An 18344-nucleotide genomic window follows, 5' to 3' on the forward strand; every position below is an offset into this window, starting at 1 on the left:
GCAAAGATTCAAACTAGACCTATATCTCTCACCATGCACTAAACTAAAATCAAAATGGATTAAAGATCTAAATATTAAAATAGAAATGCTGAATCGCCTGGAACAGAGGTTACGAAGAACTCTTCAAGACATTGGTATAGGAAAAGATTTTATGAACAAAACCTCAGTTGCCCATGAACTAGCACAATCAACAAGTGTGATCTCTTCTTATTAAAAGGCTTCTGCACAGCAAGAGAAACCACCAACAGTGTGAAGAGACAACCACAATGTGGGAAAAAATCTTCACTTGCTGTTCCTCAGACAAATGTCTACTATCTGGAATCTATAAAGAACTTAAAAAGATCAGACTTCCCAAATTTAAAGACCCAATCCAAAAATGGGCATCTGAAATGAACAGACATTTCTCAGACAAAGAAGTAGAAATAGAAAATAAACATAGGAAAAAGTGTTCAAGGTCATTCAAGAGATGCAAATGAAAACAACGCTAAGATTCCACCTCACTCCAGAAAGAATGGCTGCTATCATGAAATTAACCAATAACAAACGCTGGTGGGGCTGTAGGGAAAGAGGAACCCTGCCCCACTGCTCATGGGAGTGTAGACTGGTGCAACCACTGTTGAAATCAGTATGTGGATACCTCAAAGAACTAGGACTGGAAGTCCCATTCGACCCAGCTATTCTCCTGCTGGGGATCTTCCCCAAAGAATTAAAATAATCCTACCACACTGATATATGTGTACCCATGTTCATAGCAGCACAATTTGTAATAGCTAAAACTTGGAAGCAGCCCAAATGCCCATCAACTGGAGACTGGAAAAGAAAATGTGGGGTTTTTTTTTATAAGATGGAGTACTACTCAGCTGTAAAAAATTAGAAATTAGAGACATTTATAGCTAAATGGATGCACACTGAGGAGATACTCTTAAGTGAAATAAACAGGATACACGTCTTAATACCGAATAGTTTCTCTAGGGTTAGAAACTGAAAGTGTGAATAAGGACTAAAATATAGATAAAGTGAAACAGGTAGAAAAGGGGCAAAGGGGAAGTGGGAGGGGTAGGGGAAAGGAAACAAGGGAGTGGAATTAATATGAGAAAATGAAAAAATGGAAACAAAGTCTGTAAATAGGGAGGGGTAGAGGGGTTGAAGGGAGGACAGGGGAATTGGGAAAAATAAGAACCAAGAGAGATTATGTAAAGGTGCAGATTTCCAATGATGAATGTCATTATATTGTATACCTAAAATGTACCAATAAAATAGTATTTAAAAAAAAAAAGAGTTGTGAGGTCAGGAAGGCTTCCACCCAGATTTCAGAAAAAGGCTTTGGAAGCCAGGCAGTGTGCCCCTGAGAGGGTAGTGTGTGAAGCTGTGTGAAGCCAAAGGTGCAGTGGAGAACTAAGAAGTTTGCAGAAGCCAGGAATGTGGATCGTCTGAGGAAAAATGTAAGGAGGGAGCACAATTGGCCCAAGAGAGAAGTAGTGGGAGCTACAACAACTGAGTGTCATAGGAGCAGAGGCACCCAAGCCCTTTGGAGTTCACATCTTGCCACAGACAGCCTCAGATGCTGAACATAGAAGTATAAGACTTAATGTTTGCCCTGCTGGATTTGGACTTGCTTTGTTCCCATTCCTTTCTATCCCCCTCTTTGTACTTGTCCCATTATATGTTGGAAGTGTTTAACTTTCTTTTCATGTGTACAGGGGCTTGCAGCTAAGAGTATTCCCTAAATCTCAGAGGAGAGTTCAGTCTTGGACTTTTCAGCAGTGCTAAAGCTGTCGGACTTCAGCAACTCTTGGAGATGACTAGATGCCTTTTGCATAAAGAAATGTGCGTGGGTATTTGGAAACAAGAGGCAGAATGTTACGGCTTGTGTCTAGATGTTCCCCTAAAGCCTCATGCAATCATAGATAGGGCTTTTCAGAGGTAGCTAGATCTAAAGTGTGTGATGCTGGGATCAAGGATGCAGTGTTAGGATTAAGGATGTAAGTGTTACCCACTCTAAGGGTGGGTAGCCTGGATAAGATATAAGGGATAGAAAGAGGGTCATTGCTTGTCACTTGCTGCTTGGACACTTTTGTTGCCTTCTCCCTGACACAAACTGTTTCTCCTCTGTAATGCTCTTCTGCCATGCCACCCTCCCTTGGAGCCAGCCAGTTATGGACTGAAACCTCTACAAACTGTAAGCCTAAATAAACCTTTCCTCCTTAACTTGAGTATCAGCTATTTTGTTTCAGCAATGAGAAAAAGTAAATAAGACACTACTCTAAGTATTTTTTCCTCCTAGTACTGGGGATTGAGTCTAGGGTCTTCACACTGAGCTAGGTATCCTATCCCCTTTTTATTTTGAGACAGGCTCCAATTAAGTTCTAAATTGCACAGGCTGGGCTCAAATTTGCAATCCTCCTACCTCAGCTTTCTAGAGTGCTAGAATTACAGATATGTGCCACTATAACCAGCTTCTGAATCTTTTCTGAGCACCAAGCTATCTGTATTGCTTTATTGTCATATTCTTGAGAATGTTGACAATTCTGAGAGAAAACTTTGCAAACTACACATTTGCTTGACCATTATGATAAAATACTATAAAATGTTTATAATTGGTATTATATGATAAAGATGGCACATGACTTCTGATCTTACTCCTAAAACCCATAACCCCAATCCAATCATGAGTAGGAAAGGGGGGAGGCAAAAACAAGAAGGAGAAAGAAAGGAAAGAGGAAGAGGAGATGGTAGAGGAGGAAGAAGAAATGGAGGAGGAAAAACAGAATTCCAATAGAGGCATCTGTTATGGCTGGTGGCTAGGTGACCCTCTGAAGCCTCATGCAGTCATAAGTGGGGCTTTGCACAGGTGGCTGGATCTAGGGTGTATGATGCTGGGATTGATTCAGGGTGTGATGCTAGAATTAAGGGTACCCCACCCTAGATATGAGTGGATATATTATAAGGGACAGAAAGAAGCTTGCTGTCATCACTTGCTGCTTCCTCACTACTTTGCTGCTTTGCTTCCTTCCTGCATTCTGCCCACCATGAACTGTTTCTCCTCTATGAGGCCCCTCTGCCATGTCATCCTGCCTTGGAAACAGCCACCTATGAACTGAAACTTCTACAAAATGTGAGCCAAAATAAACCTTTCCTCCTTTAACTCTGAGTGTCAAGTATTTTGTCTTAGCAACAAGAAAAATAAGACAGCATCCTAAAAAATTTTTTTACCATTACTTCAAAACTGCCAAGGCCATCAAAAATGGGGAATGTCTGAGAAACTACCACAGCCAAGAAGGGTCAAAGAAAGCATGACAACTAAATATAATGTGGCCTCCTGGATGAGATTCTGAAACGAAAATAAAAAGTGAAACTAAGAAGTCAACTCTGGACTTCAGTTAATGATGTAGCAATATTGGTTCACTTCTTGTAATATACCACACCAAGATGAAATGCAATGTAAATGTGCTATAACTAATGTTAATAATAGGGAAAAGTGGTGTGATTAAATAGGAATTCTGTATTCTCCATTTTTCTGGAATATTTTAGTTGGTTTTTTTTATTTGTGTTTTGTTTGGGTTTTGCTCTAGGCAAGTGCTTTACCACTGAGCTACAATTTCCTGCTCTCCAAATTTTCTATAAATCTGAAACTTTCATAAAAGTCAAAAAACAGGGCTGCAGCATTCCCCAGTGTTTGGGAGCTGTGATGGGGAGAAGGGACCAATATATACAGTCTGTCCAAGAGTCAGCCCCTGCAGTGTTCATTCATTTCCTCAAGCTATTTGAGATGCTGCCACAATGGCTGCTCCCCAGAGGAGTGGGATGAGGACACCATGGACCAACTGTGGCAGAGCCACTTCCGCTTTTGAACTATCCAGACATTTGACTTGATTATATGTATTGTCTTTCTAATTAATTTTCTGTTTTAGAGTGTAAGTCTGTCCTCTGCTTCAGAGAACCTCTATTTTTAGTAAATCTTCTCTGAGTATCTCTGACACAACATAATGAAAGCATTCCTAAGGGGAAAGTTTATTGCAATCAATGCTCATATTATAAAAACAGAACTAACTCAAATAACCTAATGATGAACTAAAATATTCAAGAAACAACAAGAAACTGAATTTAAGGTGGGAAATCATAAATATAACAGTGGAAATTAATGAAACTGAGAATAAAATACAAAGAATCAAAATAAAACACAATGAATCAAAGAGTTGGTTCTTTGAAAGAATAAAGAAAATAGATAAACCACTAGCCAAATTTACCAAAAGAAGGTGAGAAAAGACTCACAGCAATGCAATTAGAAATGAAAAAGGTAAATCACAACAGACACCATTGAAATTCAAAAGATAGTAACTACTATGAAAAACTGTATTCCAACAAATGGGTAAATCTTGACACTGACAGATTCCTAGACTCATTAGAATTACAAAAACTAAACCAAAGAGGCATAAAAATACTGTGCAGTCCAATAAAAAGCAATGAAATTGAGGCAGTAATAAACCTACCAGCTAAGGAAAGCCCAGGAACCAAAGAATTCACTGCTGAATTCCACAAGACCTTTAAAGACATTATACTCCTCAAAATCTGCAATGAAATTGAAAGGGAAGCAGACCTTCCAAACTCATTTCTTGAAAGCAGCATCACTCTCATCCCAAAACCAGACAAAGCCCCAACTTACAAAAAACAAACAAACAAAAAAACCCTACAGGTTAATCTCCTTAATGAACATAGATGCAAAAAACCTTCATAAGATATTTGCCAAATAAAATGCAACACATTATCAGATGAGATCAGGCCCATTCAGGGTGGTATGGCCACAGACAAACTGCAACAAATTATCAAAAGGATCATATACAGTAATACCTTGGTTCACAAACACATTTGTTTGAAAACAGTTCCTTTCTCAAAGCATTTGACAAAATCTTGCTTCCAGTCACAAACTCCACATTGGGTGAGAAATGCAGCCATCTTCCACACAGAAACACAAATGCAGGCTTTTTCCCCAAAATCATAAAAGAAATTAAGTTCATGAACTGAGGTACCACTGTATCATGACTAAGTAGGTTTCATCCCAGGCTTGCATGATGTTTCAACGTATTCAAATCAATAAATGTCATACACCAGATAAAAGCAAGGACAAAAACCACATGATCATATCAATAAATGCAGAAAAAAAGATTTTGGCAAAATCCAATACCTATTCATGATTTTTTTTAATATCCTGAAAATAGGTATAGAAGGACCTTCCCTAAATCTTATAAAAACCATTTATGACAAACCAGTGGGCAACATCATATTAAATGAGGAAAAAGTAAAAGCTTTCTTTCTAAAATCAAGAACAAGATAAGGATGCCCACTGTCACCACTTCCGCTCAACATAATACTCAAAATATTAACCAAACCAATCAGGCAAAAGAAATAAAAGAGATACACATAGGGAAGGAAAAAGGCATAGTGTCATTATTTGCAGAATATGTGATCCTCTATATAGAAGACCCAAAATATTCCTCCAAAAGACCCCTACAATTAATAACCAAATTTAGCAATGTAGCCAGATACAAAGTCAACACACAAAAATCAATAGCATTCGTGTATACCAATAATGAACTCACTATGAAAGAAATTAGGAAAACAATAGCATTCGCAATAGCATCAAGAAAAATTAAATATCTAGGAATTAACCTAAGCAAGGAAGTGAAAGACCTCTATAATGAAAACTACAGTATTAGAGAGAGACAGACAGAGAGAGAGATTGAAGAGGACATCAGAAAACGGAAAGATACTCCCAGTTCCTGGACAGGCAGAACAAATATAGTCAAAGTGGCCATACTTCCAAAACTATTATATAGATTTAACACAATACCAACCAAAATAACTATAGCATTTCTCACAGAACTAGAGAAAACAATCCTAAAATTCATATGAAACAAGAGACCTAGAGTAGCAAAAGAAATCCTGGGTAACAAGAGCATAGCAGGAGGCATCGCAATACCCAACTTCAAATTATATTACAAAGCTACAATGTTAAAAATGCAGTGGTATTGGCACAAAAACAGGCATGTGAATCAGTAGCACCAAATAGATGCAGAAGCAACCCCACAAACATTCAGCTACTTGGTCTTTGAGGAAGGGGCCAAAAACGTGTTGGAGGAAAGATAGCCTCCTTAGCAAATAATGCTGGGAAAACAGGCTATCCATATGCAGAAAATCTCTCATCTTGTACTAAACTGATCAGCACAGGAGTTTTGACCTGCTCTGTTTCTGACCTGGGCTGGTTCGCCCCTCCTTAGGCAACCTCGTGGTCCCCCACTCCCAGGAGGTCACCATATTGATGCAGAACTTAGTGCAGACACCCTATCGGCATAGCACACTGCAGCCCAGAACTCTTGGACTCAAGCGAACCTCCCACCCCAGCCTCCTGAGTAGCTGAGACTACAAGTGTGCACTACTACACCTGGCCTTGTACTAAACTAAAACCAAAGTGGACTAAACATCTAAACATTAAAACAGAAACAATCTAGTGGAAGATATAATGGATAAAACCCTTGAAGTCAAATATGTAGGCAAGGACTTTCTGAACACAACTCTAATTGTACAAAAAACAACAGCAAGAATCAACAAATGGAACTATATCAAATTTAAAAGCTTCCACACATCAAGGGAAATAATCATCAGAGTGAAGAGATAACCTGCAGAATGGGAAAACATTTTTGCCAGCTATTCCCCAGTCAGAGGACTTATATTTAGAATATATAAAGGACTCAAAAAAATTAGCCTCCCCCCAAAAAATAAAAGACCCAATCCAAAAATGGGCAACTGAAATGAACAGACATTTCACAAGAGTAGAATTTGCCAAAAAAAAAAAAAATACATGAAAAAATATTTAACACCTCTGGCCATTAGAGAAATGCTAATTAAACAACACTAAGATTTCATATTTTTAAAAAATTTATTAAGTTTGTTGGTACATTTTAGGTATACAATATGATGGCAATTCATCATTGGGAATTTGTACCTTTACATTATATACCTTGATTCTTATTTCTTCCCCATTCCCCTGCCCTCCCATCAACCCCTCCACCCCATTTACAAAAACTTTGCTTCTATTTTTTCCTTTCCTCATATTTATTCCTTTCCCTCCTTTCCTTTCCCCTTAAGATTTCATCTTCTGCCAGAAAGAATGGCCACCATCAAGAAATCAAATAATAACAAATGCTGGTGTGGCTGTGCTAAGAAAGGTGCCCTTCTACATTGTTGGTAGGAATCCAAACTAGTAAAACCATTATGGAAATCAGTGTGGAGATTTCTCAAAAAACTAACAATAAAAATTTCACTTGCTCCAGATATTCCCCTTCTAGGTATCTTTCAAAAAAAACCTAAAGACATCATGTAATGGTGATATATGCATACCAATGTTTATAGTAGCACAACTTATAATAGTTAAATCTTGGAAGCAGCCTATATATCAATCAATAGACAAACGGATAACGAAAATGTGGTATCTATACATAATGGAATACTCCTCAGGCTATAAAGAATAAATTCAAGACATTCATAGGAAAATGGATACACCTTGAAAATAGAAATGTAAAGTTAAATAAATCAGACACACAAGCTTAAATAGCATATGGTTTTTCCCGTTTGAGTAATCCAAAGAACAAATAAAGAGCAAAATAAAACATTAATAAAAGGAAACAGAGAAACAGATCTTATGCAAATTGGAAGGGGACTCTCTCAAAGCAGTGAGACCCTCTCAAAACAAAAACTAAAAAGCCCTATGCAAAGGAGAAAGAAAGTGAGAGACAGAGACAAATGCACAGAGACAGAAACAGAGACAGAAAATTCCACATTAACTTCCCAGTTCCTTCCTCTCTACATGACTACAACCAATTTTTGTGTAAGTGTATAACACCCTTACAGTGAAAGATGTCAATTTTCTTGCTTCTCTTCCTGTTCTAGTTTGTGATTCTAGAGCTATTCACAAACTAGCACAATATTCAGTACAGCAGTTGCACGTGGAGACTGAGAACTCTTTTGCAATATTAATTTGTGTGGCTCTAGAAAGGTTTTTTTTTGTTTTGGCTTTGAGTTTTTTGGAGGTTTTTGTTTATTTGTTTGGTTGGTTTTGGGGTTTGTTTGTTTGTCTGGTTGGTTGGTTGGTTGTTTAGTTTTTGCCCACACTAGAGACCAAACCTAGGGCTTTTGAACTGGACTATATCCTCAGCAGCTCTGCACCTTTTTAATTCATTTTGAGATAGTCTAAGTTGCTAAACTGCCCAGGCTGGCTCAAACTTCTGATGCTCCTGCCTCAGCCACAAGTTCAAGGCCATCCTGAGCTACACAGTGAGTTCAAGGCTAGCCTGAACTACACTCATTTTCACTTCAAAAAAACAAAAAGATGAGCAGGAGAAAAAACTGCCAAAGAGCTAAACTAACTCAAAAAAGATGGTCTCGAATGGTATGAGTGTTAACAGAACAACTACATGAAAATCTTATTTATAACAATGCAATTTACGACTTTATTTAAAGACAAGAAAAACAAATTTTATGGAAAAGATACATAATAATTTATGAATCAAATAGTTCATTATTTTATTACTCATCCAAACATCACCAGCTCAGTTGGATGCCCAGGCATGAGTAAAGACAATTAAATTTAGAAATATTCAGTATTTTTGCCAACTTTCAGTCACACAAAACCCACAGCATTATACACAGTTTCCATTCTTGTGGTTATGAAGACACTTTCATCAAAGTAGGAAAATAACTTGATTTATAAGTTTTCAATGTTTCCATATATTGCCTGTAGCTCTCCCACAAGCTATATTTGCCTTGATGCTTATAAGGGAAGAAGGAATTAAGTTTCCTGGCAAGCCCTTTATGATATTCAAATAAAGTAATTTATAGAGGTTACTTTATATCCCATTGAGGGAAAAGGGAAAGGGGATGTTACTAGAACTGCTGCAGTAAGTCCTAGTCTCCTTTGAGCCAGGACAGCACAAGGTGAATAATTAATTAGACAGAAAAGATAGAAAAATGAGACTTAGAGAAGAAGCTAAGCTTTGGGCCTGATCAATGCTGCTCTGGCCAGCAAAGATGAATTCAGTACATTGGGAGTAATAAATGTAAAAAGTGGCTCAGAGGGAAGTGGGGTGAAAATCCTAGAACAATGAGGAACTATGCAGATGAAGATTTTGTTCATCCCAGGATGTCTTCAGCTGGTGTAATCTTGCCCTGGAGCATCACAGTATCATTGGCCCACTGAGGTTTTAGTTGTGACTGGAGGCAAAAATGGAGTTATATCTCAACATGCCATAGCTGGCCTATAGGCAGGAGAACCAGGCCTCATCATAATTTTAATTGTGAAATAATTTTCCCCAAAATGATGCAGAATTGCTCCTGACACCCCATTTATTATTTTATTCTGTCCTTCCATCTTTTTGTTTTCCTTACCACAGCTTCTCAGCCTCCAGTTATGCCATCTCCCTATCCCTTCCATACAATGTAGTCTTCATCTATAACAACTTAACTCTTTGAGAATGATGCCCAAACTTCTTAACATGACCAGAAGTTCCTTGCCTACCTCTTTAACTCATCTCCTACTCTTCTCCTTCATTCCTCTAAGCCATTGATGGCAAACCTTTTAGAGATGAGTGCCCAAACTGCAACACAAAATCCACTTATTTATCACAAAGTGTCAATACAGCAATAAAACCTGAATACTGAAGTTTTAGTTTAGAAAAAACAACTCACACATCAACATCTTTTGTTTAAAAAAAAAAAACAACATATGTGCCATAGGTTTGCCACCACTGCTCTAAACTATCTTTCACCCTTAGCCTCAGTGATAGTGTAATGGTATTCCCTTCTGGAAGAATCTAAAGTACAATGCTGAGCTATGCCTTCAGAGAGCATTACTCCATGGTGTGTGTGTGTGTGTGTGTGTGTGTATGATTTTTTTACTTACATTTTGCTTACCTTTACCTTCTTTCAGAATACTGTGCATGTTCTTCATCCTAATATCTTTTCAGGTTATTGCTACAGTTTCTTACCCCATCTCTTCTACTTCATAACAGCTACACTTCAGGGTTTCGGTGCCACTCTACCACAGTGACTGGGTGGAAAATAGCCATGAGACAGTCATGGAGAGGGCACAGGCTAGAAATTTAAGTTTGGGATGGGAAGGACTTGGGGGCCCCAAACTCTGTGATGAAAATCTAGGCTGGTCGTGTATGACTTTCAGAGGAGGCTGGGACTGAATGTGCTGGCATTAAGTCCAGAAGACTGCTTGATACCCACCTCCTGCCCCACTATTTACATCCAACACAGAACTCAGTGTTCTATATGCTTTCTCTGTCTACCAACATGAGCAAGGATACACCGTGGCTTGGATGGTTGCCACAGCCTGGGGTATATGGACAGAGAGGAATGTGAAGCATGATGGTGGGGGACCTCATAAACCCAGAGGCCATAAAGATAGGCAGAGAAAGCTGTGACCTAGGGTGCACAGAAGGACAAGGAAAATGGGAGGGGCTCAAATAAATACAATCTTAGGGTAGACACCATTGATCAACTATGCCCAGTGGGAAAGGCGTTGCAAGTCTCAGCATTTACACACAAAACCTTGAGTGTGGAAATAAAATAGGTCTTAACAGTGACTCACTATCCCTCCACAAAATTGTGTATTGCAGTACTGCAGAACCTGGAAAGTTCAGGCTGGCCTTGAAATCACTCTGTTGCCCAAGTTGGCCTCAAATTCATATATGCTGGGTTTTTGTTTTTCCTTCATTTTGGGGAGGGTCTAGGGGAGGCCTTTTATTTCTTTTATTTTTTACTTTTCTTCTTTTTACTTTGTTCTGTTTTTTCTTTTTTCTTATTTTCTCATTTGTTCTGTTACTTTTATTTAATTCTATTAATTTTCTTTTACTAATTAATAGGATCAAATGATCCTCACTTTTCTCTCCTCTTTCTCATCTTCCCCTTATTTTATAAATTTTCTTTTTTTCTCCTATTCTCTACCCCCTCCATCTTTACAAGTATGACTCTTAAACTTTATTAATCTTTAGATATTTGGTTAATTCTATGTCATTATTTTTGAATTCTTTTCTATTGTTAATGGTATTATAGTTGTTGCATTTAGTAGGTGTTTACTGTTTTTGGGTAATTGTTGCTGTACCTATATTATAATTATAAATCTCTTTTCTATGGTTAAATGTGTTACAGTGGTAGCTTTTATTGATTCTTATGGTATGTCAATATCTAGTTTGTCTTTGATTCTATTATTGTTGCAGATTGTGTTGCTATTACAGCATAGCAGTCATTGATTTTAATTTGTTTTTATTCTGTGCCAATATCTGGTTTGTCTTTGTGTCATCAACAATACTGTGGCTCATTTCCAGAGTACTGAGTGCTACCCAATTATACTGCACCCTCAACTCCCAAATTAACAGAGGTGATTATATCTTGGGACAGGCCAAAGCCTATGGTAGGCCACATCAAAGCCACTCAAAGTATGAAGTACATCACTTTGTACAAAGTATAAAGTACATCACTGAGAAGCAGACACTAACTACAGAGATCTCCAGAAGAGCAACAAAGTCTTTGCACTGTAATCAGCCCACAAACCTCACCAAAGAAGAAAGAAAGAAAGAAAGAAAGAAAGAAAGAAAGAAAGAAAGAAAGAGAGAGAGAGAGAGAGAAAGAAGAGTGAGGAGGCAACAAAATGCTTCCCCAAAGCTGATACACTGGACATCAATGAGGAGGAAATCAAAAGCCAAAGTTTAATTGTATAAAATAATTTTTTAAAAGGAGACAAAAAACAGATCAATAAGATGATCAAAGAATATATAACTAAAGATAATGAACTTAATAAACAAAATAATCAGGGAATTTACAGAAGACACTAATAAAAATCTGGCTGAGCTAAGCAGACTGCTGCAAAGTATGATTACCAGGTCGACAATGAGTTAGAATCCATGAAAAGATACCAAACATTAATTCAGGAGACTAAAAACTATATTGAAAGTATGGGTAGCATAAGTGATGGGGAAAAAGTTTTAGACTGCTTAGTAGATTAACTATTAAAGTAGTTGTAGAAGCAAAATAGGTAGTATATCCCTTTAAAAACTTGCCTTAGCCCATTGCTTTTGTTGCCTAAAGGGAAGGTTATATAGCTCCTTTGATCTGTAGCCCTCCTTCAGGTAACATCTTAGAAACAAAGTCCCAAAGCTTGAGTAAATTTGTGATATATGTGCTTTAACTGTCATATGTTTGTGCCTGTAATCAGTGATAGAAACCACCTGTGTCTAACCATTAAGCAGAAACTGGAATTTGCTCAGCAAAGACCACTAGGGATGAGATAATGGCTAAAAAGGATATAAAAATGAAATGCTGAACAAACAAATGGAACACTGACCAGACCAGTTTCTGGCGGTCTTGCCCGCTTGCAAGTAAACTTTTATTATTTTACCCGAATTCTGTGTCTCTGTGTATTTCTTTCCACAATTTCCAGAACAGAAGTTACCAGTGTGAGGAGAGAGTGTCAGAACAGATATGGCTGAGACAGGTAACCACATAGAGATACCTTGAAATCTGAAATCAAGAGAACATAAAAAATGGATCCAACAGCTGCTGGATGACACAAAGGATTAAAGGGAATTATTGAAAAATCAGAAAACAGCACAAATGGATGAATGGAACAGAATAGAGAATGCAGAACAACCACAGGCACATTCAACTATCTGATCTTTGACAAAGGGGCTGAAAACACACTGGAAGAAAGATAGCCTCTTTGGCATATAGTGCTGAGGAAACTGGCTATCCACATGCAGAGGACTGAATCTAGACCCATGTTTCACCATGTACTAAACTAAAATCAAAATGGATTAAAGATTTAAATATTAAAACAGAAACATTTAATCTTCTGGAAAATAAAATGGGCAGAACTCTTGAAGACATAGGCATAGGCAAAGACTTTCTGAACAACATGCCAATGGAACAAGAAATAACACAAAGAATCAATAAATGGGACCATATTGAATTAAAAACTTTCTGCACAGCAAAGGAGACCATCAACAGAGTCAAGAGACAACCTACAGAATGGGAAAAATGTTTTCCACCTATTCCTCAGATAGAGGACTTACATCGACAGTACATAAAGAACAAAACTTTGACAACCCCTCCCCCTGAAGTAAAAGACTCAATCAAAAACTGGGCAAGTAAAAATGAACAGACACTTCTCAGAAGAGGTACAAATGGCCAAAAGATACATGAAAAACTGATCAACATCTCTAGCCATTAGAGAAATGCACATTAAAACTACACTGAGCAGGGTGTGATGGTGCACACCTGTAATCTCAGCACTTTGGAGGATGAGGCAGGAAGATTGCCATCAGTTCAAGGGCAGCATGGGTTACATGCTGAGTTCAGGGCCAACAATGAGACCCTGTCTCAAAAAAACAAACCAAATCAAAACAAAACAAAACAAAACTACACTGAGATTCCTTCTTACTCCAGAAAGAATGGCTAACATCAAGAAATCAAATAATAACAAATGCTGGTGATACTGCAGGGAGAAAAGAAACCTTCTATGTGGTTGGTAGAAATGTAAACTAGTACAATCACTATGAAAATCAGTATAGAGATTCCTCAAAAAACCTAAAACTAGAAATTACACTAGATCCAGCTATATCTTTTACAGGTATCTTCCTGAAAGAGCTAAACACATCATATTACAGTGATAAATGCATACCCATGTTTATAGCAGCACAGTTCACAGTAGCTAAACCTGAAAAGTGGTCTAAATGTCCATCAATAGATGAATAGATCAAGAAAATGTAGTACATATACACAATGGAGAACTACTCTTCCATAAAAAAGGATAAATTTGAGTTGTTTGTATGAAAAGATATGCACCCTGAGACTATAATGTTAGGTGAAATAAATAAGACACACAACCTTAAAGGCACATGATTTCTCTTATGTGAGAAGCCCATAATGTAAACAAATTAAAGAGTAAAATAAAAGAGAATATAAAATGTGGGAAATGGTAGAATTCAGCTATCTAGTTGTAAGAATAGATCACAAGAAGTTTGTTAACCAAGAGAATTAAGTCGTTTCTGGGAAATTCCACAAGTCTGTTTGTTAAAAGAATGCCAGAAAACTTTGAGACCTTGTAAAAGTCTCACAGGAGAAAAACAGGTTTTCCTAGTTTTCTTATTTACCATTTTCCAGGATCAGAGGACCTCGACCCAATGACTCTACGGGTGGTAAGAGAGATACGACTCACTATGCACATCTGTGATGTTTATGGTGGGCTGGTGGGCTTGATTTTGGCTAAAGTTGTCCTGCTCTCTTGATAATTTCTGATAAGAAGAGGGTTGCAGTGTGCTCTTTGATGTATGGGATTGGTGAATGGAAACAGGGGACTTGTGAATTCTCCTGTAGCTTTTATGAGTCACTTAAAGTCACTGGTTATCATCAGAGGTGAAAATCAGAAAGACAATAGCCAGAATAACTAAGCTGATTTCCTACATGTGTAAAAGCCTTGCTTCTTTCCTTTGTGATTGTCGAATAGTGCCAGAGGAATTAAACTGCTGCTCGTCCCCTAGCCTGTCTCCTTTTCTTTCTTTAAAAGTCGGTGCTTTCCAGGGTTCCAGGTCTCCCTCAAGAGTCCTTTATTAAAAATAAAAATCAACAATAAAACAGGGAGATAGATCTTTTGCAAACTAGAAGGGGATCAAGAGATGGAGGACATAGAGGAAGGGGAAAGAAAGGGAATTAAGAATTAAGATGTGGGGGCTGGGGATTTAGCTCAGTGGTTTCCACCGCCGCCTGCTGCGCAAGCGCAAGGACCTGAGTTTGATCCCTGGTACCAAAAAAAAAAAAAAAAAAGAATTAAGATGTGGTAGGTACACTCCCCATGATGAATGTAATCATTACGTACTGCAAACATGTACTAATAAAAATGAAAATTAAAAACAAGACTGTTTGGCCAAACTGCCAGAATTTATTTAGTACATATGGGGTATGGCCTGAAAAATTGCCGTGTGTGTGTGTGTGTGTGTGTGTGTGTGTGTGTGTGTGTGATTTTGAGATAGGGTCTCACTATGTAATTCAGACTCATCTTGAATTCATGATCCTCCTGCCTCAGATTCCAAGTGCTGAGATTATAGGTGTGTGCTCTCCTTCCCCAGCTTTTTGATAATTTTCTTTTCTAGCAAATTTCCATGTGAGGCTGATGTTGCTGAGCTGGAGAACACACTTGGAGAACTATTACTTTACACATTAACCACATAAAGCCTTAACCCATGCAATTTCTGACCATTTACACTGCACTTATCTCTTGCTTCTTTGTGCTGTTATTTATATGCATTATTTTTCTGAGTTGCATCATTTTAAGAATGCAGAGTTCTCCATCCCATGCTATGGTTTATGTTCATGAAATTTTTTTGAAAGCCACGGATGTAATCTGAGCAGAATGAAAACATGATCATCTTTATACTTCAAAAAGATGATTCAAGACAACTGACTTGCAATTGGGAGACAATTGACTTGAAAAGGGGGTGGGAGGAAGTTGCGAGAGAGCATTCAGGTAGATAAGGTAGGTAATTGTGGAGAATGATGCAGCAGGGGGTTAATGAATAGCAGTTTGAACTAGTAAAGACAGAGAAAAGTAGAGCAATTCGGTATTTAGGAAGCAATAGTTTTGTTTTTGGTTATTTTTGATACCAGGGATCAAACTTGGAACCTTGCACTTGCAAGGCTGGCAACAGAACCACTGAGCTAAATCCCTGGTCCTTTAGGAAGCAATAGTAACAGGATAAAGATATGGGTTAGATGGGAACGACAAGAAATCAAGGTGAAGCACGGTGAAGAATGGCTCTGCAGTTTCTGTGTATGCAACTGGATTTATTTAGCTTCCATTTCCCAAAAACTGGAGGAGAGACCACTGGAAGGACACGACACTTTCATGTACAAAGATTTTATAACCTTTTCGGTTTTTGATTCCTAAAAGTTAATTTGTAAATGTATTTTTAAAAAAACTCCTTAATTGCTTCATTTTTCATTCTCTTCTTCCACATAACCATTGACTTTTCTCCCCCCACACAATATTCCTAGTTTAAGGAGATGTACACACTGTAGCTTTCACCTTCAGGGACCACCTTTTAAAATATTTAACCATCAAGGGCCGGGGATTTTAGCTGAGTGGTGCCCCACCTGCCTCAAAAGCACAAGGTCCTCAGTTTGATCCCGGTACCAAAAAAAAAAAAGTTGTAAATATTTGACCATCAAAAATTGATTTAAAGTTTCATAAGAGAATGCCTTGTTCGGAACAGGGTACACCAGAAAAAAATTTTTAAAAGGTGACACAGAGGGATTTAGCTCAGTGGTTTCACGGCCTGCCTCCCAAGTGGAAGGACCTGAGTTTCATTCCCAGTACAAAAAAAAAAAAAAAGGTGACACAGACCATCACATGGGCTGGCACTGTTGCCAAGAAGCATAGCATCTTTACAAATCTTCTCTCCTTAGCTGCACACTCTGGTTATTATGATATTTAAGAAGACAAGATATGATATTATGATTTTTTTTAAATTTTACTTTATTGGTACAATTCAGGTATAAAATATAATGGCATTCATCATTGAAAATTTGCACCTTTACATAATCTCTCTCGGTTCTTAATTTTCCCCCTTCCCCTGCCCTCCCTTCAACCCCTCTATTCATCCCTATTTACAGACTTTGTTTCCATTTTTTCATTTTCTCATATTAATTCCATTCCCTTCTTTCCTTTCCCCTAACCCTCCCACATCCCCTTCCCCTTTCCCCCTTTTTTTCCTATTTCACATTATCTATTATACCTTTTAGTCCTTATTTACACTTTCAGTTTCTCACACTAGGGTAACTATTCGGTATTTAAACATGTGTGTCCTGTTTATTTCACTTAAGAATATCGCCTCAATGTGCATCCATTTAGTTATAAATGTCATTAATTTCTCATTTTTTATGGCTGCGTAGTACTCCTTCTTATAAAATAAACACGTTTTCATTATCCAGTCTCCAGTTGATGGGCATTTGGGCTGTATCCAAGTTTTAGCTATTACAAACTGTACTGCTATGAACATGGGTGCACATATATCACTGTGGTATGATTCTTTTAATTCTTTGGGCAAGATACCCAGTAGGGGAATAGCGGGTCAAATGGGACTTCCAGTCCTAGTTCTTTGAGGTATCCCCATACTGATTTCCACAATGGTTGCACCAGTCAACACTCCCACCAGCAATGGAAGAGGGTTTGTTATTGGTTGATTTCATGATAACAGCCATTCTTTCTGGACTGAGGTGGAATCTCAGCGTTGTTCTCATTTGCATCTCTCGAATGACCAGTGATGTTGAACACTTTTTCCTATGTTTATTTGTTATTTCTACTTCCTTGTCTGAGAAATGTTTGTTCATTTCAGATGCCCATTTTTGGATTGGGTCTTTAATTTGGGAGGTCTGATTTTTTTAAAGTTTTTTATAGATTCAAGATAGTAGACCTTTGTCTGAGGAACAGCAGGTGAAGATTTTTTCCCACATTGTGGGTTGTCTCTTCACACTGTTGATGGTTTCTCTTGTTGTGCAGTAGGTTTTTAATAAGAAGAGATCCAACTTGTTGATTGTGCTAGTTCATGGGCAACTGAGGTTTTGTTCATAAAATCTTTTCCTATACCAATGTCTTCAAGAGTTCTTCCTAACCTCTGTTTCAGGCGATTCAGCGTTTCTATTTTAATATTTAGATCTTTAATCCATTTCAATTTTAGTTTAGTGCATGGTGAGAGATATAGGTCTAGTTTGAATCTTTGACAAGTAGAACCCTCATTTTTCCAGCACCATTTATTAAAGAAGCTATCTTTCCTCCAGTGAGGGTGTTTGGCTCCTTTGTCAAAAATGAGGTGGCTGAGTTTGTCTGGAGTTGTTTCAGTATCTTCTAACTTGTTCCACTGGAACTGAGGTCTGTTTCTTTGCCAGTACCATGCTGTTTTATCACAGTAGCTCTGTAGTATAGTTTCAAGTTGGGGATTGTGATAGCCCCTGCCATGTCTCTGTTGTCTGGAATTGCTTTTGCTATTCTGTGTCTCTTTTTGTTTCAAATGAATTTCTGGATTGTTTTCTCAAGGTCCGTGAAGTATGCTGCTGTGATTTCAATTGGGATTGCATTGAATCTATATAGCAGTTTTGGAAGTATGGCCATTTTCACTATATTGATCCTTCCTGCCCAGGAGCAGGGGATGTCTGTCCAATTTCTTTTTTTTTCCCCCATTAACTTTATTGGTACATTTTAGGTATACAATACAGATACATTCATCATTGGGATCATG

General features: G+C 37.8%; 1 protein-coding gene and 1 non-coding gene across 9 annotated transcripts in view; both read right to left on the bottom strand.

Moving 5' to 3' along the window:
• The window catches only part of Sumf1 (sulfatase modifying factor 1), a 671842-nt gene that overhangs the window by 539866 nt on the left and 113632 nt on the right, over positions 1-18344 (bottom strand). The gene's annotated exons all lie outside the window — the stretch shown is intronic.
• LOC147826368 (signal recognition particle RNA) lies at positions 6133-6444 on the bottom strand. Its single transcript, XR_015439639.1, has one exon.

The sequence above is a fragment of the Heterocephalus glaber genome, unplaced genomic scaffold, assembly GCF_053883595.1.
Source record: "Heterocephalus glaber isolate CG9 unplaced genomic scaffold, H.glaber_assembly_v1.0 deba00001472, whole genome shotgun sequence".
Lineage (NCBI taxonomy): Eukaryota > Metazoa > Chordata > Mammalia > Rodentia > Bathyergidae > Heterocephalus > Heterocephalus glaber.